This window comes from Anomaloglossus baeobatrachus, chromosome 6, assembly GCF_048569485.1.
Source record: "Anomaloglossus baeobatrachus isolate aAnoBae1 chromosome 6, aAnoBae1.hap1, whole genome shotgun sequence".
Classification (NCBI taxonomy): domain Eukaryota; kingdom Metazoa; phylum Chordata; class Amphibia; order Anura; family Aromobatidae; genus Anomaloglossus; species Anomaloglossus baeobatrachus.
Window position 1 is genome coordinate 538,019,790 of NC_134358.1, and position 24,716 is coordinate 538,044,505.

Consider the following 24,716-nt stretch of genomic DNA (forward strand, 5'->3'; position numbering starts at 1 on the left):
TTGGATCCGACAGGTTCCCTTTAACTTTGATCTAATAAAAAGGCAAATATCAAATTTTCGGCCTTTGTCAGTCTTTAGAGATGTGGCTTGTGGGTCCTCTACATATTTTCTAAGGAGGCACCTCCCTCTTTAAGCGGAAGCCATTGCTGTAGCAGCAGGTTTAGTAATTTTCTTCAGCGCTCTATTGGGAGACCCAGACGATTGGGGTATAGCTACTGCCCTCTGGAGGCCACACAAAGCACTACATTAAAAGTGCAAGGCCCCTCCCCCTCTGGCTATACCCCCCCGTGGTATCACGGGTACTCCAGTTTTAGCTTTGTGTGCGAAGGAGGTCAGACATTCCATGCATAGCTCCACAGATTTTAGTCAGCAGTAGCTGCTGACTAGTTCGGATGGAAGAAAAGAGGACACATATAGTGTCCCCAGCATGCTCCCTTCTCACCCCTGGATGGTGTTGTAAGGTTGAGGTACCTATTGCTGGTACAGGGCTGGAGCCTGACATGCTGTTTTCCTTCCACATCCCCTTGGGGGCTCTGTGGAAGTGGGATCCTGCCGGCCTCAAAGCTCTGACGCCGGGCTCCATCCACAGACCCATTAGAACCTGATGGATACGGAGCAGGAGTACCATCAGGGACCGGGCCCTGCATCATACAGGTACTCTGTGTCCCCGGCAGGCACAGACACACTCCGGGCTGGCTGGGTGTTGTAGTGCGCCGGGGACCGTACACTGAGCTGGTGTTCCTACAGTTATCTGGGGGACTTTGTGTTCTGGGAACGCAGCGCCGACCCTCACTGGACCGGGCGGCGCTGCTGTGACTTGTGGTGCGCCGGGGATACGCCGACCGCGATTTTACGGCGGCGGCGTTTATAACTCTAGTCCCCGGCTTTTGGGCCTAGGACGCCGGCAGCTCCGATCGTTCCCGCCCCCACCCTGTCAATCAGGGTAGGGGAGAGACGCTGTTTCACGGCAGCGAGGAGGGCTGGAGCCTGATTTACATGCTCCAGCCCTCTCACTAGGCACAGAGGGAAGCAGGCTTCCCGCTCTTGGTCAGGAACGCCCAGGGCCCGCCCCCCTTCTTCTCTCAGGACGCCGGCAGCCATTACATGCATGTCTGGCTGGAGGAAGGACGCAAGGCTCTGGGAGACCTAGACTGAGGGGCTTTGGAAGACCACACACCCGCTCTTAAGCGGGCGGTAAGCGGCTTTTCAGCTGGCCCCTCTAGTGCCTCAGTGTATGTTAGTGTATTGTGTCACTGGACATAGATATTTATTGATTTCTTGCACTGTGAGGTCGCTTCCTGGTTGAATACCCCAGATCGCTCTGAGGAGGCAGCAACATGTCATCCACAAGACGCAAAGCTGCCAAGGCTAGGGCTGTGTGCACTGCGTGTGCTGCATGTGGGGCTGCTCTACCAGCAGGCTCCAAGGACCCCCATTGTGTGCAATGCTCAGATCCGGTGCTGCTTCGCCAGCCGGAGTCAGGAGAGATAGTGACCCAGGCTGAGACGCCTGTAAGTCCTGCCCCGGTGTCGGGGACAGACTTTGCAGTTTTTGCGGTTAATATGTCTGTGACTATGGCAAAAATCCTGGAAACTTTGCAATCCATGCCTGGGGCTCAGGCTATGGACACGGCGAGGTCTATGTCCTCTAATCCTCCGCAGTTGGATTTAATCCAGACTGCAAGGGGGTCCCCGGCTTCTCAGGATGAGTATAATGACTCAGATGATTGCCCCAGCCACCCCAAGCGGGCTCGCTGGGAAAAACCCTCAACGTCATCACACTGCTCAGGGTCTCAGCGCAATCAGTCTCCCTGTGATGTGTCTGAAGAGAGTGATCAGGAGTCTAATCCTGGAACCCCTCTCAATCTGGATAGGTAGAAGAGTCCTGCAGGCGGCAGTGACATCCCCGTAGGGGGGGGCTGTTTTGCAGCTCTAACATGAGGTATTTCTTTACCCACCCAGGGACAGCTTTTGGACGTCCCAATCGTCTGGGTCTCCCAATAGAGCGCTGAAGAAGAAGGGAATTTTGTTACTTACCGTAAATTCCTTTTCTTCTAGCTCTTATTGGGAGACCCAGCACCCGCCCTGTTGTCCTTCGGGATTGTTTTTGCTGTTTGCGGGTACACATGTTGTTCATGTTGAACGGTTTTTCAGTTCTCCGATGTTACTCGGAGTTAATTTGTTTAAACCAGTTGTTGGCTTCCTCCTTCTTGCTTTGGCACTAAAACTGGAGTACCCGTGATACCACGGGGGGGTATAGCCAGAGGGGGAGGGGCCTTGCACTTTTAATGTAGTGCTTTGTGTGGCCTCCAGAGGGCAGTAGCTATACCCCAATCGTCTGGGTCTCCCAATAAGAGCTAGAAGAAAAGGAATTTACGGTAAGTAACAAAATTCCCTTCTTTTATTTTTACTTTTTATTTATTGTAATTGTATTGTTTTGTCCCCCCTTATAATTTTTTTAAACTACCTACTTTTCGATTAAATATATAAAATGTAATAGCGTCGTTCCTCTTGCTCTATAAACCGCCTCCCCAAAGCCATATGCTACATGGCCTGAAAAGTTATGTGCACACTGAGTATTTGATTGCAGAAATGTCTATATCTTTTGGCAGGAAAAATGCAGCAAAAAACATGCTTTGTGTGTTTTTGCAGAGTTTTTTCATTGCTTTCAATGGTGAAAAAAATGACATGCTGCAGATTACTTTCTGCAAGAAGATAAAAACTCAACATGTGCACAACACTTCAGGATTCTTATAGACTTTGCTGGCATAAGGATTTGCTTAAAAAAAAAAACAAATAAAAAAAGCGCACTGTGTGTACTCAGCCTACACCAATTGGTGGTGGCGGCGAGTAGTAGTTTTTTTTTCTGTTCGGTTATTGTGGAGTTGGTAGTGACAGTAATATATATATATATATATATATATATATAAATAAAATTGTCCTGATGATTGGAGGCAGTGGAGGGTTGTTTGTGACAAATTGGTGGCAGTGGTGGGATATTGACTATTCTCCCGGGGCTGTCAGTCTGTCTAAATGAAAAAAAAAAAAGGTGAAAAAAAAGGTGAAAAACAAAAAAAATAATATGGGGTCCGTTTTATAATCTGGTGGTGTCTTCCCAGGGAGAGGGGGCAGCAGTGGAGCGGGAGTCACAGGAGGCAGAGGCGGTACTGGAGTACGGTGATGCAGGCCCAGATACTCACTGCGGGCTCCGCACTGTGCGGGGCTGGTGACGCCGCTCCGCTCTGTGCTGGGGACTGTGAGTTACCGGCCATTCTGAAAATGTCGGCGGTCTACGGTGAGGGTATCAAATAATGGCGGCTGGAGTCGGCGCGAGTGCAAATGAGAGCTTGAGCGGAGAGCTCCATCTGCGCAGTCGCTGACTATTATTTGAAGCCCTGACCGCTGACATCTTCAGAATGACCGCCTGCCGCACAGAGCAGACCAGAGCAGGCGAGCAGAACGGAGCAGGCGCGCGGCGAGCAGAACGGAGCAGGCGCGCGGCGAGCAGAACGGAGCAGGCGCGCGGCGAGCAGAACGGAGCAGGCGCGCGGGAGGCAGAACGGAGCAGGCGCGCGGCGAGCAGAACGGAGCAGGCGCACGGCGAGCAGAACGGAGCAGTTGCGCACCGAGCAGAACCGCGCCGCCCGATGCACACAACAGCTCTGTACAGACCAGCACCGGCAGCACCCACATAGCATTATCCCTGCCTCCTTTGACCCCTCTTCACAACCCCCCGGTAAGCTACAATCGGTTTTAAGACGCACCCCTCATTTTCCTCCCAAATTTTTGGGAGGAAACGTGTGTCTTATAATCCGAAAAATACGGTACTTATTTTTTTCCTCGTGGATTTTAAGCATCAAAGTGTTTTTCCAGATCGGCGGGGTGTCAATTCTTTTAGTGGTTGTTTTTTGTTGCACTGTATTTTACCCTTTCAAATGATTGGGGGGAAAATGAAAGTGAAAAACGAATCAGGAACGTGTAAGCTCCATTTTTCCTACAAAGAGACAAGTTTCAGCGCAGAAAAGTCTGCGGCAAATGCTCAACGTGTGCAAACACAGCCTTAAAGTGGTTTTCCACTTCTTAGAGAACACCTTGTCCTTTCCCATATTTGCCCCCATAAAACTAAAGCCTATACTCGCCTCCGGTTCCAATGAGGTCGGAACTTGCACTCTCAGGGCTCACGTGACATTGTTATGATACGCGAACCCCGTGGTCAATCAGTGCCGGCTCCCATCTCCCAGCCTTCAGACAGTTAAGTGATTAACAAGAAGTTAATGGCAGCCGCAGCGCTCACTCCCTATTACTTAAACATCCGAAGGTGGGGAGAAGGAATCGCGTGGCTCTAGTGTCATAACGTCGCGTGGGCCCTAGGATTGCACGTTCAGACATGGCTGGAAAAGCGAGGGCACCGGAAGCGAGTATAGGGGCGAACATGGGGAATAAGAAGAGATTGTCCAAGTAGTGGACAGCCCCTTTAATGTGATTTTCATTTCCACTGTAACTGGGGCATCTATGAGAGTTCTAGTTACAGGGAAAAACAGCCAAAGTCACTCGCAGCGCCAAACAGGGTGCTTTAGGTCCCAGCAGTTCTAATTTACGGAGTGGTGATCATGGGATCACCAGATCCAACAGAAGCCCCACTGACGCTTCTATTCACTGCATAGTGCTCACTGATCACTATGGGCATTAAATTCATCATTTGGGGGGGGGGGGGACGGTTTATGTCCCCCTTTTTTTTTTCTTGTAATATCCGTTGACTTTTTTTGTTCAAAATAGGAAAAACATGGAACAGGATTCTTTGTGTTAAAATAAAAATTGACTTTAATTTCTGATTTTAGTTGGGGTTTTTTTTAGCATAAAGAGATCAAAATGTTCCACTGAAAAGGTCTCAAAATTTGCATTGGAATATGTACATTTCTGACAAATTTTGGAGACTCTTTAAACAATAAGTGAATCAGCCGAAAACATACGGAAACCCTAAACAGTGTCCGCAACGATGAACATAAAAAACAAACGTGAACTAATATTAAATTCTAAAAAAGGCGTAAGTTAGAAGAGTAAGAGCTAATGAAGACAAGTGGAAAAAAGGTGCAAATGCAAAAAGGATTCTGGCCCAATGTATCCGGTAAAAAAGACAGAAGCAGTAAAAAAAAAAAAACTCTTCTGTCTTCTCTCCAATGTTTCCAATTGTGTCTGACAAGCAGAGGACCCAACCAGCTCAGATCACTGTTTAATCAGCAGTAGATTATCATTACAGGACTACTTGGTGTGCTGCAGGTAGTCCAGCATATTCATGAGCTCTGTATAACTACTAGATCTGCAGCAGAGAAAGTATTCATATTAAAATGACAGCAAACAGCTCAGTAAGTGACACATCGCTGGAATCACAGTCTCTGTCTCTACATTATGCCGCTCTTAGATAGGAGAGCAAAAACCTGGTGACAGATTCCCTTTAAGTATTTTTTTGCAAAAAAACAGCTTTAAAAAAAGGTTTTGCTGCAAATTTTGCTGCAAAAATATTATCAAAAAAAGAAGGGAATTTTGTTTACTTACCGTAAATTCCTTTTCTTCTAGCTCCAATTGGGAGACCCAGACAATTGGATGTATAGCTACTGCCTCTGGAGGACACACAAAGTATTACACTTAAAAGTGTAAAGCCCCTCCCCTCTGCTATACACCCCCCGTGCTCACGGGCTCCTCAGTTTTGGTGCAAAAGCAGGAAGGAGGAAACTTATAAATTGGTCTAAGGTAAATTCAATCCGAAGGATGTTCGGAGAACTGAAACCATAACCAAGAACAATTCAATCTGAACAACATGTGTACACAAAGAAAACAACAGCCCGAAGGGCACAGGGGCGGGTGCTGGGTCTCCCAATTGGAGCTAGAAGAAAAGGAATTTACGGTAAGTAAACAAAATTCCCTTCTTCTTTGTCGCTCCATTGGGAGACCCAGACAATTGGGACGTCCAAAAGCAGTCCCTGGGTGGGTAAAAGAATACCTCGATAAAAGAGCCGTAAAACGGCTCCTTCCTACAGGTGGACCACCGCCGCCTGAAGGACCCGCCTACCTCAGCTGGCATCTGCCGAAGCGTAGGTATGCACTAGATAGTGCTTCGTGAAAGTGTGCAGACTCGACCAGGTAGTCGCCTGACACACCTGCCGAGCCGTAGCCTGGTGCAGCAATGCCCAGGACGCACCCATGGCTCTGGCGGAATGGGCCTCCAGCCTGAAGGGACCGGAAGCCCAGCAGAACGGTAGGCTTCAAGAATTGGTTCCTTGATCCACTGAGCCAAGTTGACTTGAAAGCCTGCGACCCTTTACGCTGGCCAGCGACAAGGACAAAGAGCGCATCCGAGCGGCGCAGGGGCGCCGTACGAGAAATGTAGAGTCTGAGTGCTCTCACCAGACCTAACAAGAGCGAATCCTTTTCACATCGGTGAACTGGATGAGGACACAACGAGGGTAAGGAGATGTCCTGATTGAGATGAAAAGGGAATACCACCTTAGGGAGGAATTCCGGAACCGGACGCGGAACCACCTTGTCATGGTGAAACACCAGGAAAGGAGCTTTGCATGATAACGCTGCCAACTCAGACACTCTCCGAAGTGAGGTGACTGCTACTAGAAAAAAAACCACTTTCTGCGAAAGACGTGTGAGCGAAATATCCCTCACGACAAACCCTTTTCCAATCCGGATTGAAGAAAGGACAGAAAAGTGGGCAAGGCAAATGGCCAGGGAGAAAAACCCCTGAGCAGAGCACCACGACAGGAATATTTTCCACGTCCTGTGGTTGATCTTGGCGGACGTTGGTTTCCTAGCCGGTCTCATAGTGGCAATGACTTCTTGTGATAATCCTGAAGACGCTAGGATCCAGGACTCAATGGCCACACAGTCAGGTTGAGGGCCGCAGAATTCAGATGGAAAAACGGCCCTTGAGACAGCAAATCTGGTCGGTCTGGCAGTGCCCACGGTTGGCCGACCGTGAGATGCCACAGATCCGGGTACCACGACCTCCTCGGCCAGTCTGGAGCGACGAGGATGGCGCGGCGGCAGTCGGCCCTGATCTTGCGTAACACTCTGGGCAACAGTGCCAGAGGAGGAAAGACATAAGGAAGCCGAAACTGCGACCAATCCTGAACTAAGGCGTCTGCCGCCAGAGCTCTGTGATCTTGAGATCGAGCCATGAATGTTGGGACCTTGTTGTTGTGCCGTGACGCCATTAGGTCGACGTCCGGCATCCCCCAGCGGCAACAGATCTCCTGAAACACGTCCGGGTGAAGGGACCATTCCCCTGCGTCCATGCCCTGGCGACTGAGAAAGTCTGCTTCCCAGTTTTCTACGCCCGGGATGTGAACTGCGGATATGGTGGATGCTGTGGTTTCCACCCACAGCAGAATCCGACGGACTTCCTGGAAGGCTTGCCGACTGCGTGTGCCGCCTTGGTGGTTGATGTAAGCCACCGCTGTGGAGTTGTCCGACTGAATTCGGATCTGCTTGCCTTCCAGCCACTGCTGGAACGCTTTTAGGGCAAGATACACTGCCCTGATCTCCAGAACATTGATCTGAAGTGAGGACTCTTGCTGAGTCCACGTACCCTGAGCCCTGTGGTGGAGAAAAACTGCTCCCCACCCTGACAGACTCGCGTCCGTCGTGACCACCGCCCAGGATGGGGGTAGGAAGGATTTTCCCTTCGATAATGAGGTGGGAAGAAGCCACCACCGAAGGGAAGCTTTGGTTGCCTGAGAGAGGGAGACGTCCCTGTCTAGGGACGTCGGCATCCTGTCCCACTTGCGTAGGATGTCCCATTGAAGTGGACGCAGGTGAAACTGCGCGAAAGGGACTGCTTCCATTGCTGCCACCATCTTCCCCAGGAAGTGCATGAGGTGCCTCAAGGGGTGCGACCGACCTTGAAGGAGAGATTGCACCCCTGTCTGTAGTGAACGCTGTTTGTCCAGCGGAAGCTTCACTATCGCTGGAAGAGTATGAAACTCCATGCCAAGATATGTCAGCGATTGGACCGGTGTCAGATTTGACTTTGGAAAATTGATGATCCACCCGAAACTCTGGAGAATCTCCAGAGTAACGTTGAGGCTGTGTTGGCATGCCTCTTGAGAGGGTGCCTTGACCAGCAGATCGCCTAAGTAAGGTATCACTGAGTGACCCTGAGAGTGGAGGACCGCAACTACTGTAGCCATGACCTTGGTGAAAACCCTTGGGGCTGTCGCCAGGCCGAACGGCAGTGCCGCGAACTGAAGGTGTTCGTCTCCTATGGCGAAGCGCAAGAAGCGCTGATGCTCTGGAGCGATTGGTACGTGGAGATAAGCATCCTTGATATCTATCGATGCTAGGAAATCTCCTTGGGACATTGAGGCGATGACGGAGCGGAGGGATTCCATCCGGAACCGCCTGGTCCTTACGTGTTTGTTGAGCAGTTTTAGGTCCAAAACAGGACGGAAGGACCCGTCCTTCTTTGGAACCACAAACAGGTTGGAGTAGAAACCGTGACCCTGTTGCTGAAGAGGGACCGGGACCGGGACCACCACTCCTTCTGTGCAACCGCCGTACGGCTCGCAGAGTCCAGGACAGCATTAATAGCGTAGGACGCGAATGCCGACGTTTGAGAGGTTATGGACGCCACCTGCGGCGCAGACGTACGTGTGAGTGTGTCAATTTGCGCCTGACCAGCTGAGATAGCTTGGAGTGCCCATACGGCTGCGAATGCCGGAGCAAAGGACGCGCCGATAGCTTCATAGATGGATCTCATTAGGAGTTCTATCTGTCTGTCCGTGGCATTCTTGAGCGTGGACCCGTCAGCCACTGCTACTGCTGATCTAGCCGCCAGTCAAGAGACTGGAGGGCACCTTATGACACTGAGCCCGAACGTTAACAACGTCAGAGGAGAATGTGTTATAAGACGTTTAGTAAAACGCTTGTCCGGGAAGGTGTGCTTCTGTACAGTATCTGTGAAGCCGTTAGAGCCACGTCCGGACAGAGTCCTGGGTTGCGACCTCCGCCCCATCCTCTAGAGGGTCCTCAAGCTGAGACCCTTGAAGAAGTCGGGGAAGATTCCAAGCAAGGCTGCTTAGCCGGACTGGGACTGCGGTTCGTGCCGGAGTACCCCACGTCATAACTAGAGGCCACCCCAGGAACACGCTTCGTCGCAGACCGACAGAGGCCTGGGGCGATCTCGCAGTGCCCGGGGCCTGTTTAAGGAACCGGTCTGGACTGCAAACTCCTAGTCTCTTAGCCGACCACTTGTCCATAGCCTGAGACATGGATAGGGAAAATGACCCAGAGAGTTTCTCAGCAAGCTGTAACTCTGTCCCTGCCGCTTGGACCGGGAACGCCGGCGAAGTTTTCATCATGGAAACTCTGTCGCTGTTATCTGTGCAGTGCCTGTAATATAGGCGCACAAGAGGTTAAAATAAGCCAGTGTTTTGGCACCCTTACTCTTTAAGAGCAGACAACAGCCTGTCGTCCGCAGAGTAATCAGTGAGGGTATACAGCCAAAAACAATAATGCTGCCGAACAGTGAAAACATATAGATAGACACATATACATATATATATACATATATATATATATATACATACATACATTATATATATATATATATATATATATATACACTGCGGCACCCAGGGGGTGACAACACCCTAGGAAGACCACCTTTGAAAAACTGGTGCCCCCAGTGCTCAGTGAGGGGGAAGGAGGATAGCAACGTATGCTCCAGCACTCCCTACGTTATGATGCAGGTGTCTGCAGGAATCCGGTGGTCTATAGGGATCAGTGCGGGGGGGCGGAGGACAGCGAGGTGTGCTCCAGCCCTCACTGTCGGCAACCTACCGACCCTCCCGCCCCTCTCCCTGACTGGCAGGCTCAGGGGCGGGAGTGTTAACCCACTAGGCCGCAAAAGCCGGGGATTCAAGTAAAACCGCGGCCGGCAAACATGCATGGTCGGCGCGGTAGTCCCGGACAAAGAATGCCCACCGCAATCGCAGCTGCGTCTGAGGCCAAGGTGCTTCAGGCACCGTGCCAACGGGGACACAGAGTACCTGTAGCTGCAGGGTGTCCCTGACGATACTCCGTCTCCGGCAGGGGCTGCGGATGTGGCTTGTAGCCCTCAGATTCTCTGACCCGGATCTCCCTCAGCTGCAGCCAGAAGGTGTTGAAAAAACATGGCTGACGGCGTTCTCTGAGGAGGAGGGAGGCATGGGCGTGTTCACACAAAAGTGCGGGAATCTGGTGCCTCAGCGTGGGTAGTGAGGGGGGCGGAGGACAGCTCAATGTACTACAGCCCTCACTGTCGGCGTCACACCGCCTGTCCCGCCCTTTTCCCTGACTGGCAGGTCTGGGGGCGGGAGAATCCCATACTAGGCCGCAAAAGCCGGGGATTAAAGTTGAAATTGCGGCCGACCGGCAGTGCACGGTCGGCGCGGTAGTCCCGGACCCACACGCACGCCGCAGTCGCTGCAGCGTCTGTGACCAAGGTGCTTTATGCGCCGTCCCAACGGGGACACAGAGCCCTGGAATATGCGTTACTAGGCAGAAGCCGGAGACTAGAGTGTAAGCGCAGCCGGCCACAAGCGCGGTCCCGGCGCACTAACACGCCCAGCAGTGCTGCAGCGTGTACGACACAAGCGCGCCATGCGCCGTCCCCAAGGAGATACAGAGTACCTCGCAGTAGCAGGGCCATGTCCCTGACGATACTCAGCTCCTGTCCAGCAGATTCCCAGGGGCTGCGGAGGGAGCACGGTCCCAGTGTCTAGAGACCGATTATGGATCCCACTTCACCCAGAGCCCTGCAGGGATGGGGAAGGAAAACAGCATGTGGGCTCCAGCCTCCGTACCCGCAATGGGTACCTCAACCTTAACAACACTGCCGACCAGAGTGGGGTGAGAAGGGAGCATGCTGGGGGCCCTATATGGGCCCACTTTTATTCCATCCGAAATAGTCAGCAGCTGCTGCTGACTAAGTTGTGGAGCTGTGCGTGCATGACTGCCTCCTTCGCACAAAGCTTAAAAACTGAGGAGCCCGTGATGCACGGGAGGGTGTATAGCAGAGGGGAGGGGCTTTACACTTTTAAGTGTAATACTTTGTGTGTCCTCCGGAAGCAGTAGCTATACACCCAATTGTCTGGGTCTCCCAATGGAGCGACAAAGAAAAAAAATTGCTTCACATTTCTCTTTTCAAATTACAAAGGGTAAAACACTCCACATACATTGTTACGCTGCAGATGTTAAACTTTCTAAGAACCTTTGCACTTACCCCGTCCGTGACTGCCCAACTTTATCACATAGGTCAAGAATCTGCCCCCAGTCCTCCGCTGTGTTCAGCTCACTTGTTGCTTTTTCTATCATGAAAAAAGAAAAACGGTTATGTCACTCACCACTTACCAAATTGCAATGAAAGTCACTAGAATATATATTGTATATACATATATATATACATACATATATATATATATATATATATATATATATATATATATATACATATATATATATATATATATATATATATATATATATATATATATATATATATATATATATATATATATATATATATATATATATATATATATATATATATATATATGTATGTATACACACACACATATATACATATATATATATGTGTATATATATATATATATATGTGTATATATATATATATATATATATATATATATATATATATATATATATATATATATATATATATATATATATATATATATATATATATATATATATATATATATATATATATATATATATATATATATATATATATATATATACAGTACAGGCCAAAAGTTTGGACACACCTCATCTCTAGAACAACTGTTAAGAGGAGACTTTGTGCAGCAGCCTTCATGGTAAAATAGCTGCTAGGAAACCACTGCTAAGGACAGGCAACAAGCAGAAGAGACCAAATTTGAAATCTTTGGATCCAACCACCGTGTCTTTGTAGAAAAGGTGAACGGATGGACTCTACATGGCTGGTTCCCACCGTGAAGCATGAAGGAGGAGGAGGTGTGATGGTGTGGGGGTGCTTTGCTGGTGACACTGTTGGGGATTTATTCAAAATTGAAAGCATACAGAACCAGCATGCCTACCACAGCATCTTGCAGCCGCATGCTATTCCATCCGGTTTGCGTTTAGTTGGACCATCATTTATTTTTCAACAGGACAATGACCCCAAACACACCTCCAGGCTGTGTAAGGGCTATTTGACTAAGAAGGAGAGTGATGGGGTGCTACGCCAGATGACCTGGCCTCCACAGTCACCAGACCTGAACCCAATCGAGATGGTTTGGGGTGAGCTGGATCGCAGAGTGAAGGCAAAAGGGCCAACAAGTGCTAAGCATCTCTGGGAACTCCTTCAAGACTGTTGGAAAACCATTTCCGGTGACTACCTCTTGAAGCTCATCAAGAGAATGCCAAGAGTGTGCAAAGCAGTAATCAAAGCAAAAGGTGGCTACTTTGAACAACCTAGAATATAAGACATGAAAAAGTGTGAAACAACTGAAAATAAGTTTTTCATTCCACATGTGTTAATTCATAGTTTTGATGTCTTCAATGTAAATCTATAATTTTCAGAGTCCTGAAAATAAAGAAAACTCTTTGAATGAGAAAGTGTGTCAAAACTTTTGGTCTGTACTAATATATATATATGTATGTATATGTATGTACAGTCAGGGCCACAAATATTTGGACAGTGACACAAGTTTTGTTATTTTAGCTGTTTACAAAAACATGTTCAGAAATACAATTATATATATAATATGGGCTGAAAGTGCACACTCCCAGCTGCAATATGAGAGTTTTCACATCCAAATCGGAGAAAGGGTTTAGGAATCATAGCTCTGTAATGCATAGCCTCCTCTTTTTCAAGGGACCAAAAGTAATTGGACAAGGGACTCTAAGGGCTGCAATTAACTCTGAAGGCGTCTCCCTCGTTAACCTGTAATCAATGAAGTAGTTAAAAGTTCTGGGGTTGATTACAGGTGTGTGGTTTTGCATTTGGAAGCTGTTGCTGTGACCAGACAATATGCGGTCTAAGGAACTCTCAATTGAGGTGAAGCAGAATATCCTGAGGCTGAAAAAAAAGAAAAAATCCATCGGAGAGATAGCAGACATGCTTGGAGTAGCAAAATCAACAGTCGGGTACATTCTGAGAAAAAAGGAATTTACTGGTGAGCTTGGGAACTCAAAAAGGCCTGGGCGTCCACGGATGACAACAGTGGTGGATGATCGCCGCATACTTTCTTTGGTGAAGAAGAACCCGTTCACAACATCAACTGAAGTCCAGAACACTCTCAGTGCAGTAGGTGTATCTGTCTCTAAGTCAACAGTAAAGAGAAGACTCCATGAAAGTAAATACAAAGGGTTCACATCTAGATGCAAACCATTCATCAATTCCAAAAATAGACAGGCCAGAGTTAAATTTGCTGAAATACACCTCATGAAGCCAGCTCAGTTCTGGAAAAGTATTCTATGGACAGATGAGACAAAGATCAACCTGTACCAGAATGATGGGAAGAAAAAAGTTTGGAGAAGAAAGGGAACGGCACATGATCCAAGGCACACCACATCCTCTGTAAAACATGGTGGAGGCAACGTGATGGCATGGGCATGCATGGCTTTCAATGGCACTGGGTCACTTGTGTTTATTGATGACATAACAGCAGACAAGAGTAGCCGGATGAATTCTGAAGTGTACCGGGATATACTTTCAGCCCAGATTCAGCCAAATGCCGCAAAGTTGATCGGACGGCGCTTCATAGTACAGATGGACAATGACCCCAAGCATACAGCCAAAGCTACCCAGGAGTTCAAGAGTGCAAAAAAGTGGAACATTCTGCAATGGCCAAGTCAATCACCAGATCTTAACCCAATTGAGCATGCATTTCACTTGCTCAAATCCAGACTTAAGACGGAAAGACCCACAAACAAGCAAGACCTGAAGGCTGCGGCTGTAAAGGCCTGGCAAAGCATTAAGAAGGAGGAAACCCAGCGCTTGGTGATGTCCATGGGTTCCAGACTTAAGGCAGTGATTGCCTCCAAAGGATTCGCAACAAAATATTGAAAATAAAAATATTTTGTTTGGGTTTGGTTTATTTGTCCAATTACTTTTGACCTCCTAAAATGTGGAGTGTTTGTAAAGAAATGTGTACAATTCCTACAATTTCTATCAGATATTTTTGTTCAAACCTTCAAATTAAACGTTACAATCTGCACTTGAATTCTGTTGTAGAGGTTTCATTTCAAATCCAATGTGGTGGCATGCAGAGCCCAACTCGCCAAAATTGTGTCACTGTCCAAATATTTCTGGACCTAACTGTATGTATGTGTGTATATATATATATATATACACACACACACAATACAGTGGGTGAAATACATTTTGAACACGCCACCTATTTTCTAAGTAAATAGATTTCTAAAAAGCTGCTGTTGACATGACCTTCTTACCAGATGTCGGTAACAACTCATCCAATCCACGCAGGCAAAGGAATGAAGCCATGGATGTCCATAAGTTAAGTGAGGTATAATAATGAGAAATGACACAGGGACAAAGTACTGAATGTGTAAAACCAGTGAGCTGTCTCAAGACCTTCGCAACCTTATTGTTGCAAAACATACTGCTGGCATTGGTTACAGAAGATTTTCTAAACTACTGACTGTTCCAGAGAGCCGTGTTGAGGGCGTAATCCGGAAATGGAAAGAACATCTTTTTATGATAAACCGTCCACAACCAGTAAAACGTATCCTAGAAGGAGTGCACGAGACCCTTAGGATGTGAAGTGTGTGTGTGGAAGAACGGGCCAAAATCCCACCTGAGCAATGCAGGTGACGAGGTTCTCCATACATTCTAGCATGGTGAGCGTGCATACAGGCCGTGGAGGGTGAAGTAGGTGATATTATTTTTCCCTAAATGGCAGGGTTGCTTTCTAATTACTGATCGCTTTCAGCTGGTGTCATGACTTTTTCTCCTCTCTCTTCATTTTTACACATAACTAAATTTATGGACATCTATGGTTTGATTTCTTTGCCTGTGTGGATTGGATGGGACATCTGGTGTGAAGGTCATGTCAATGGCAACTTTAGAAATATATTTACTTGCAAATTTGGTGAAGTGCTCAATACTTATTTCACCGGCTGTATTTCACCGCGCATGGATCCCAATCATTATATACCAGATACGTATTCCGTATATATATGTATACGTAGATATGTATTCCCTGCTCATTATCCTGCACTTGTCTCAGTCCCCAAGTATCCTAGATCTGCTTTTGAAATGATACATATCTTGTCAGGAGTGGACGTCTGAATGTACACGACCTCCACGGAAATACCTGTAGCACCGCTGCTTATAGGGGTTGTCCACTACTTTGACATTGATGGCCAATCCTTAGGGTACCGTGACACTTAGCGACGCTCCAGTGATCCCACTAGCGATCTGACCTGGCAGGGATCGCTAGAGCGTCACTACATGGTCGCTGGTGAGCTGTCAATCAGGCAGATCTCTACAGCGATCAGAGATCAGCCACCAGTGACCTGTGTAACGACGCTGTGCTTAGTAACCCGATGTGTACTATGGTTACCAATCAAAGCGCTTTGCTTATAGTTACCTGATGTGTACCTTGGCTACGTGTGCAGGGAGCCGGCTACTAGAAGCTGCAGACGCTGGTAACCAAGGTAAATATCGGGTAACCAAGCAAAGCGCTTTGCTTGGTTATCCGATGTGTACCTTGGTTAGCAGCGTCCGCAGAAGCCGGCTCCCTGCACATTCAGACCGTTGCTCTCTCGATGTCACACACAGCGCTGTGCGCTTCACAGCGGGAGAGCAACGACCAAAAAAATGGTCCAGGACATTCAGCAACAACCAGCGACCTCACAGCAGGGGCCAGGTCGTTGCTGGATGTCACACACAGCAGCATCGCTAGCAAGATCGCTGTTACGTCACAAAAAACGTGACTCAGCAGCGATGTCGCTTAGTGAGACGTGGCCTTTAGGATAGGCCATCAAAGTCTGATCTGCTGGGGTCTGACACCCGGCGCCCCCGCTGATCAGCTGATTTCTGTCCTGGCGGTGGCTGCAGGAAATACTCAGTTCCGGTGCTGCTCCATCTTCTGATAGTGGTCGCGGCCTGCACATCCTCCTCCCATTCTACTCAATAGGAGGAAGATGTGCAGTACCCGGCCGCTATCAGAAAACGAAGCAGCACCGGAACTGAGCACTTCCGGCCTCCTGCTGTCGCTGCTGGGCCCTAGATCAGCTGCTTGGCAAGGTTGCGTGCTGTCGGACCCCGGCCGATGATACATTGATGACCTATCCTAAGGATAGGCCATCAATGTCAACGTTGTGGAAAACCTCTTAAATATTCCACAGCCACAATTAGATTCCCAGGCTTTGCCCATGTGCTAGGTAGGGACATCGCTGTACCCGTCATCAGGAGACATGTATTCTACAAACCAATATCATAATACGCCATTGATCAGTGAACACCATATTATCTAAGGAAATGTTCAAGTGGCCCTGTGGTTTCAGGCAAGACTTCAGGATAAGCTGTCCTGTGTGTACAGGGGGGAAAGATCATTTCTGGCCATTATATGACTTGTATCTGGCATTCTTCATTCATTTTCAGTTGTCTCTGAGCTACTGGGTGCGTTCTAGCTACCATGAGGTCTCCCATACACTGCACACACAGACGGTGATGGATTCCTGCTCTCCTCTTTGTTATACACGTTTAGAAGCCGCACCTACCGGAAAGCAGAGGCCCCCTGCGCCTCCATCTCCCTATTCACTCACTTTGCTCCTCCCCCTCCATAGACTTCAATAGGCAGCTGTTATCTGACAACTTACACTGCTAGCGGTATGAGTTATTCTAAATAAGAATGATTTTAGCTGTTTTTTGTTCTTGGGGAAGGGGTTTGAGTAAATGATAACTTTAAAAAGCAGAGATACAGAGAGGGAGAAGTGGCTCATAAGTGGAGAAAGCAGCAGATTTTCTCTATAAGATATGGTACACTGAAATTAAATGTGCAATTTAAGGGTTGGGAGTCCTTTAAGGAAAAAAAAATAAAATCAGTTTTTGAACAAAGAGGGTAAAAGTTCTGTCTGGGGTAAAGCCACAAGTAGTGTCTGTAAAAACTGCACGGATTACAGCTAAAACCACACTGGTGCAGTTTAATATGAAATGCGGCAACACGTGGATCACTCGGCAGACGCTCGCTGTGGCTTTACCCAACAAACAATTGGCCATGTGTGCCTCCCGGGTGTGGGCAGGATCATAAGCAGGAGGAGCGGGATTTAGTGCAGCATGACATTTTTGCCAGTTTATTAGTTGTGCACCTCTTTATGAATTTGGTGCATCTTACTCCGCAAGGACTCTGGATGTAGTCTTGCTTAATAGCGTGTCGGTGCGTGTGCTGGGAGCCTCAGGAGCCGAGGACGGACGTGCTGAGCAATGGCCGAGAGCGGTGTGCAGCTTTCCTGCTGTCGTCATTCATTACAGGGTCCTCTGGAATCCAGAATCACTCTTCTTTGGCCCGGGCTGTTGTTCTTAAGCGTTTATGTGCAGCGGGGAGGAAGGACGGCTATTTCCTTTAAGTGTATGAAATTCCATAATGAGGAGTGACCACCCAATAATGGAGGCCTCGGAGTGCGGAGCAAAACAGCGCAGGAGGAGAGTAACGCAGCACGAGGGCGTCCACAGTCCCCTGAGGGTAATGCACATGTCCCTGCGGATGGATAGAAATTATATATAAAGTGGTGTGTGTGTGTGTGTGTGTGTGTGTGTGTGTGTGTGTGTGTGTGTGTGTGTATGTGTATGTGTGTATATATATATATATATATATATATATATATAATATATATATATATATATATATATGTGTGTGTGTGTATTATATATATTATATATAATATTATACACACACACACACATAATATATACACATTATATATATATATATAATATATGTGTATATAATGTGTGTGTTATAGATAGATAGATAGATTTATTTTTTCTCATCCGCTTTGCGTTTAGTTGGACCATCATTTTATTTTTCAACAGGACAATGGACCCCAAACACATCTCCAGGCTGTGTAAGGGCTATGTGACTAAGAAGGAGAGTGATGGGGTGCTACGCCAGATGACCTGGCCTCCACAGTCACCAGACCTGAACCAATCGAGATGGTTTGGGGTGAGCTGGACCGCAGAGTGAAGGCAAAAGAGCCAACAAGTGCTAAGCATCTCTGGGAACTCCTTCAAGACTGTTTCACTGTTGGGAAAACCATTTCCGGTGACTACCTCTTGAAGCTCATCAAGAGAAAGCCAGAGTGTGCAAAGCAGTAATCAAAGCAAAAAAAAAATAATATATATATATGTATATGTATATGTATCTCACTGGTTACAATTTGGATGTAAACAGAGCCGGAGTCATAAAAAGTCTGGAATAACTTAAAAAAAAACAAAACAAAACAATGTAATATAACAAAACAACAAACACTGCCCTGCATTCTTCCTCCTGATGCTCCAGGGACCCTATGGGTCTTTTTTACAAGCCACAGGGATCGCCGGCCATATTATCGACACCGTGACTCTAAAGACATACAGATAGGGACTCTAGATTGTGAGCCCCAGTGGGGACAGTATTTCCAATGTATGTAAAGCGCTGTGGAATTAATAGCGCTATATAAATGAATAAATATTCTATCAAGAACGAGGAGGTGAATATTATTTTTTATTCAGCTTTTTTTTTTATTATTATTAATATCCTAATTTGGCGGATCCCCTTTAGTTGATGGAACATTTTCAGAAATATTATTAGTGGTTTTATTTCTCACTATTGAGATCCGCTTGCAATCAGTGAATGAAGTCATTGCAGTTTACATCGGGAACAGCCTGTACGGGCCAAGTATCGGCAAATTTTCTTCCACTGGAGACACAGGTCAGGGACGATCTCTCTTCTGTCCTCGTCTCCTACAATGTATCAGTCCGGAGTCCACAGACTGGATACAGTTTCAGCTGTAGGAACTACTAGGATTAGGCCATAACCTGCACAATGAAAAGCAGATTGTTACACATTAAGGTAGGGGGTACGGCTGAATAGGCGCGGGTCTCGCATGAAAAAGGACACCTTTTTTTGTAGAGCTCGGATGCACCAATCATGAGAAATGTAGGATAGAAGACATATGCAAATCAGGGGTGTGGCAATGCAGTTGGAAAAAGCAGCCCCGCCCCCTAGAGCACTTCCAGCCTGATTTGGCATATATCTTCTACCCTACATTTCTCATGACTGACACATCCGATCTCTACAAAAACGGAATCATTTTCACGGGAAGACAAACATCTACACAGCCGCACCCCTACCTCCATATGTAACAACCCACTGACAGTTTCCCTTTAATACATATTAGAATGGGCTGCTCGGCAGATACAGCCGACTCATCAACTGTCCTAACAAAGCAATACCCGACGTTATCTATAACACATGCAGCAGCAGTGTGTCCCATATGATAACACTGCCTGTGCGCCGGCATATTCAGACTGAGTCAAGCATGTACTAAGCCTTTTTTTCCTTTCTATGACTGAGGCTATGTGGCAACCTTGACTATGACTAGTCACAAGACGAATAAGGGCTTAATCCACAGCATAGCGCAGGGTGAATGGGGGTCCGCATTGCGTCCGATAGGTTAATGTGACCACAAAAAAAGTCACAAAACGTATCAACCAATTCAATTTCTTTGCAATTTGCTCATCCCCGTACCTTGAGGGCCACAAAAAGACCCCATTACGCTGGGATATTTGGCTTATGTCCCTGCCAAAAGGTGGCTCATGGGGTAGCCTCATCACAGGTGCTCACGGATGAGGACATTGCCTTGCAATTAACCAAATTATCACCCAACAACTGCTTTACAGGTTCTTACTATCATTATAGATATTTCTCATCAGACGTGGCTGGACCGTCCCTTTAAGAGTGCGCTGAATCAGGAGTCATGACCTTGTAGTGAATAAAACAAGGCAGTCACTTTTCTCCAGACTGAAGAAAACGCTAATTTTTCAGCCTCCGTCAGTAAATACCTTCCTTACAGGAAATGAGTAAACTGAATGACAACCTTTGGCAATGAATATGTGGTAATCGGGCTGTAATGGCTGCAGCTCTGGACCTCAGTGTCACGTACAGCACCATCACCGGGACGGCCAGTGCTGCCATGGACGGGGAGAGCAGGGGCCGCCCGGCACACGCCGGTATAGAGACCTGCATTGGAGAACAATCACACACATTCACTCCAACGTTTGGAATCGGAGGACACAGATGACCCGGGTACTTCTAGAAGAAATACAAGTCCTGCAACTTCCAGGGCGACTTGTAGTGGTGCGGCACCGGCCAGAGAATAACCCTGAGGAAATGACAAGGCAGGACGGAGAGAAGGACTCACAGCAGAGGTCAGCAGGAAAGTGACCCAGAAATCTATGGGAGTCCGTGCAGACAGGAGCATCACTGCACAGTGGGCAACAATGGGAGAGGAGCGGTCAATGTCACACATGCCTGGGTGGAAGAGAGGGGGGAGCACAGAGCCTCCTCTAGTGTGAAGAGGGTCAGAGAGAGCCTCGGGGGCGGGGAAGGGCCAGAGATCCCCGGGGAAGACAGGGATACAAGTGCCAGTGATCCTCAGGAAGGAGGGGTGGGGGGAGTATCAGGGGCCAGAGAACCTCAGTGACGGGGAGGCCACGGGCCAGAGAACCTCAGTGACGGGGAGGCCACGGGCCAGAGAACCTCAGTGACGGGGAGGCCACGGGCCAGAGAACCTCAGTGACGGGGAGGCCCACGGGCCAGAGAACCTCAGTGACGGGGAGGCCACGGGCCAGAGAACCTCAGTGATGGTGTAGGCCACGGGCCAGAGAACCTCAGTGATGGGGTAGGCCACGGGCCAGAGAACCTCAGTGATGGGGTAGGCCACGGGCCAGAGAACCTCAGTGACGGGGAGGCCACGGGCCAGAGAACCTCAGTGATGGGGTAGGCCACGGGCCAGAGATCCTCAGTGAAAGGGAGAGCCAGTGAAGGTGAAGGCCATGGGCCAGAGAACCTCAGTGAAAGGGGAGGTCATGGGCCAGAGAGCCTCAGTGGAAGGGGGGGTGGGCACGGGCCAGAGATCCTCAGTGAAGGGGGGGGGCACGGGCCAGAGATCCTCAGTGAAGGGGGGGGGGCACAGGCCGGAGATGCTTAGTGAAGGGGGGGGCACAGGCCAGAGATCCTCAGTGACGGAGAAGCCACAGGCCAGAGATCCTCAGTGAAGGGCGGGGCCACGGGCCCAGAGATGCTCAGTGAAGGGGGGGGGGCACAGGAGATCCTCAGTAGGGGGGGCACAGGCCAGAGATCCTCAGGGGGGGGGGGCACAGGCCAGAGATCCTCAGGGGGGGGGGGGGCGCATGGCCAGAGATCCTCAGGGGGGGGGGGCGCATGGCCAGAGATCCTCAGGGGGGGGGGCACTGGCCAGAGATCCTCAGGGGGGGGGCACAGATCCTCGGGGGAGGGGGCACAGATCCTCGGGGGAGGGGGCACAGGGCAGAGATCATCGGGGGAGGGGGCACAGGCCAGAGATCCTCGGGGGAGGGGGCACAGGCCAGAGATCCTCGGGGGAGGGGGCACAGGCCAGAGATCCTCGGGGGAGGGGGCACAGGCCAGAGATCCTCAGGGGAGGGGGGGGCACAGGCCAGAGATCCTCGGGGGAGGGGGGGGGCACAGGCCAGAGATCCTCGGGGGAGGGGGGGGGCACAGGCCAGAGATCCTCGGGGGAGGGGGGGGCACAGGCCAGAGATCCTCGGTGAAGGGGGGGGGCACAGGCCAGAGATCCTCGGTGAAGGGGGGGGGCACAGGCCAGAGATCCTCGGTGAAGGGGGGGGGCACAGGCCAGAGATCCTCGGTGAAGGGGGGGGGGCACAGGCCAGAGATCCTCGGTGAAGGGGGGGGGCACAGGCCAGAGATCCTCGGTGAAGGGGGGGCACAGGCCAGAGATCCTCGGTGAAGGGGGGGGGGGCACAGGCCAGAGATCGTCAGGGGGGGGGTGGGGGAGAACAGGACAGAGATCCTCAGTGGGGGGGGACAGGACAGAGATCCTCAGTGGGGGGGGACAGGACAGAGATCCTCAGTGGGGGGGGGGACAGGCCAGAGATCCTCAGTGGAGGGGGGGAGCACAAGACAGAGATCCTTGTGGGGAGGTGATAATGGGCCAGAGATCCTCAGTGGGGGGGACAGGCCAGAGATCCTGAGTGGAGGAGGGAGAGCAAGACAGAGATCCTCGTGGGGAGGTGATAATGGGCCAGAGATCTTCGGGGTGAGGGAGGAGAGAATAGTGGGGGGGACGGTACTGTGGAGAAAATGAGGGAGGGGAGAGATCCTGTGTAGGGGACAGGGGAGGGAGGCAGCGGCTGGAGTCACACAATGGCGGCCGGGGTGTTGGTATCTTACCTACATCAGGATCAAAGGGGTTAGATGTGGAAGAGAGGCATGGCGGCCGGCCCGGGCAGAGGCGTCCACACGGCGCGGTCTCCGGGCGGCTCCTGATGCGTCTCCGACCTCCTTTATCTCAGCATCAGGAGAGGCCACAGGACGGGAGATGCTGAGTCCCAGAGAGCTGAAGGACCTGTGGTGACGTCACGGTCATGTGATGACTCACATGAGTAGGAGGGGAGACCATGGTCCGGACACAGCGAGCATGCGCGCGTCCTCCCGATGCAGCTGAGCCGAGTGTGAAGTACGATGCAGAGCTGCGTGTGTGTGTGAGTTCGGCGCGGAGCCTGCGTGTGTGTGTGTGTTCGGCGCGGAGCCTGCGTGTGTGTGTGTGTTCGGCGCGGAGCTGCGTGTGTGTGTGTGTGTTCGGCGCGGAGCCTGCGTGTGTGAGTTCGGCGCGGAGCCTGCGTGGTGTGTGTGTGTTCGGCGCGGAGCTGCGTGTGTGTGTGTGTGTTCGGCGCGGAGGCCTGCGTGTGTGTGTGTGTGTGTGTTCGGCGCGGAGCCTGCGTGTGTGTGTGTGTTCGGCGCGGAGCCTGCGTGTGTGTGTGTGTGTTCGGCGCGGAGTGGTGTGTGTGTTCGGCGCGGAGCCTGCGTGTGTGTGTGTGTGTGTGTGTTCGGCGCGGAGCCTGCGTGTGTGTGTGTGTGTGTGTGTTCGGCGCGGAGCCTGCGTGTGTGTGTGTGTGTGTTCGGTGCGGAGCCTGCGTGTGTGTTGTGTGTGTGTGTGTGTGTGTGTGTTCGGCGCGGAGCCTGCGTGTGTGTGTGTGTGTGTGTGTTCGGCGCGGAGCCTGCGTGTGTGTGTGTGTGTGTGTGTTCGGTGCGGAGCCTGCGTGTGTGTGTGTGTGTGTGTGTGTGTGTGTTCGGCGCGGAGCCTGCGTGTGTGTGTGTGTTCGGCGCGGAGCCTGCGTGTGTGTGTGTGTGTGTTCGGCGCGGAGCCTGCGTGTGTGTGTGTGTGTGTTCGGCGCGGAGCCTGCGTGTGTGTGTGTGTGTGTGTGTGTGTGTTCGGCGCGGAGCCTGCGTGTGTGTGTGTGTGTGTTCGGCGCGGAGCTGCGTGTGTGTGTGTGTGTGTGTCGTGTGTTCGGCGCGGAGCTTGCGTGTGTGTGTGTGTTCGGCGCGGAGCTTGCGTGTGTGTGTGTGTGTTCGGCGCGGAGCTTGCGTGTGTGTTCGGTGCGGAGCTTGCGTGTGTGTGTGTGTGTTCGGTGCGGAGCTTGCGTGTGTGTGTGTGTTCGGCGCGGAGCTTGCGTGTGTGTGTGTGTTCGGCGCGGAGCTTGCGTGTGTGTGTGTGTTCGGCGCGGAGCTTGCGTGTGTGTTCGGCGCGGAGCCTGTGTGTGTGTGTCCGTCGCGGAGCCTGCCTGTGTGTGATGTGTTCGGCGCGGAGCCTGCGTATGTGTGTGTGTGTGTTCGGCGCGGAGCCTGTGTGTTTGTGTGTTCGGCGCGGAGCCTGTGTGTGTGTGTGTTCGCGTGGAGCCTGTGTGTGTGTTCGGCGCGGAGCCTGTGTGTGTGTGTTCAGCGCGGAGCCTGTGTGTGTGTTCGGCGCGGAGCCCTGCGTGTGTGTGTGTGTGTGTTCGGCGCGGAGCCTGCGTGTGTGTGTGTTCGGCGCGGAGCTTGCGTGTGTGTGTGTGTGTCGGCGCGGAGCTTGCGTGTGTGTGTGTGTGTTCGGCGCGGAGCTTGCGTGTGTGTGTGTGTGTTCGGCGCGGAGCTTGCGTGTGTGTGTGTTCGGCGCGAAGCCTGCGTGTGTGTGTGTGTTCGGCGCGGAGCCTGCGTGTGTGTGTTCGGCGCGGAGCCTGCGTGTGTGTGTGTTCGGCGCGGAGCCTGCGTGTGTGTGTTCGGCGTGGAGCTGCGTGTGTGTGTTCGGCGCGGAGCCTGCGTGTGTGTGTTCGGCGCGGAGCCTGCGTGTGTGTGTTCGGCGCGGAGCTTGCGTGTGTGTGTTCGGCGCGGAGCTTGCGTGTGTGTGTGTGTGTTCGGTGCGGAGCTTGCGTGTGTGTGTTCGGCGCGGAGCTTGTGTGTGTGTGTGTTCGGCGCGGAGGCCTGCGTGTGTGTGTTCGGCGCGGAGCCTGTGTGTGTGTGTTCGGCGCGGAGCCTGCGTGTGTGTGTTCGGCGTGGAGCCTGCGTGTGTGTGTTCGGCGCGGAGCCTGCGTGTGTGTGTTTGGCGCGGAGCCTGCGTGTGTGTGTTCGGCACGGAGCCTGC

At 50.5% G+C, this 24,716-nt stretch overlaps 1 protein-coding gene across 2 annotated transcripts in view; it reads right to left on the reverse strand.

Annotated features, from left to right (window-relative positions):
* The window catches only part of STAM (signal transducing adaptor molecule), an 80,215-nt gene extending 57,614 nt beyond the window's left edge, over positions 1–22,601 (reverse strand). For both annotated transcript variants that reach the window (XM_075315592.1, XM_075315593.1), the window contains exons 1-2: positions 22,490–22,601; positions 11,269–11,353 (exon numbers count right to left, since the gene is read on the reverse strand). The gene's annotated coding sequence lies outside the window, so the exon portion shown is untranslated. The remainder of the gene's footprint in view (positions 1–11,268; positions 11,354–22,489) is intronic.
* Positions 22,602–24,716: the final 2,115 nt, after the last annotated feature.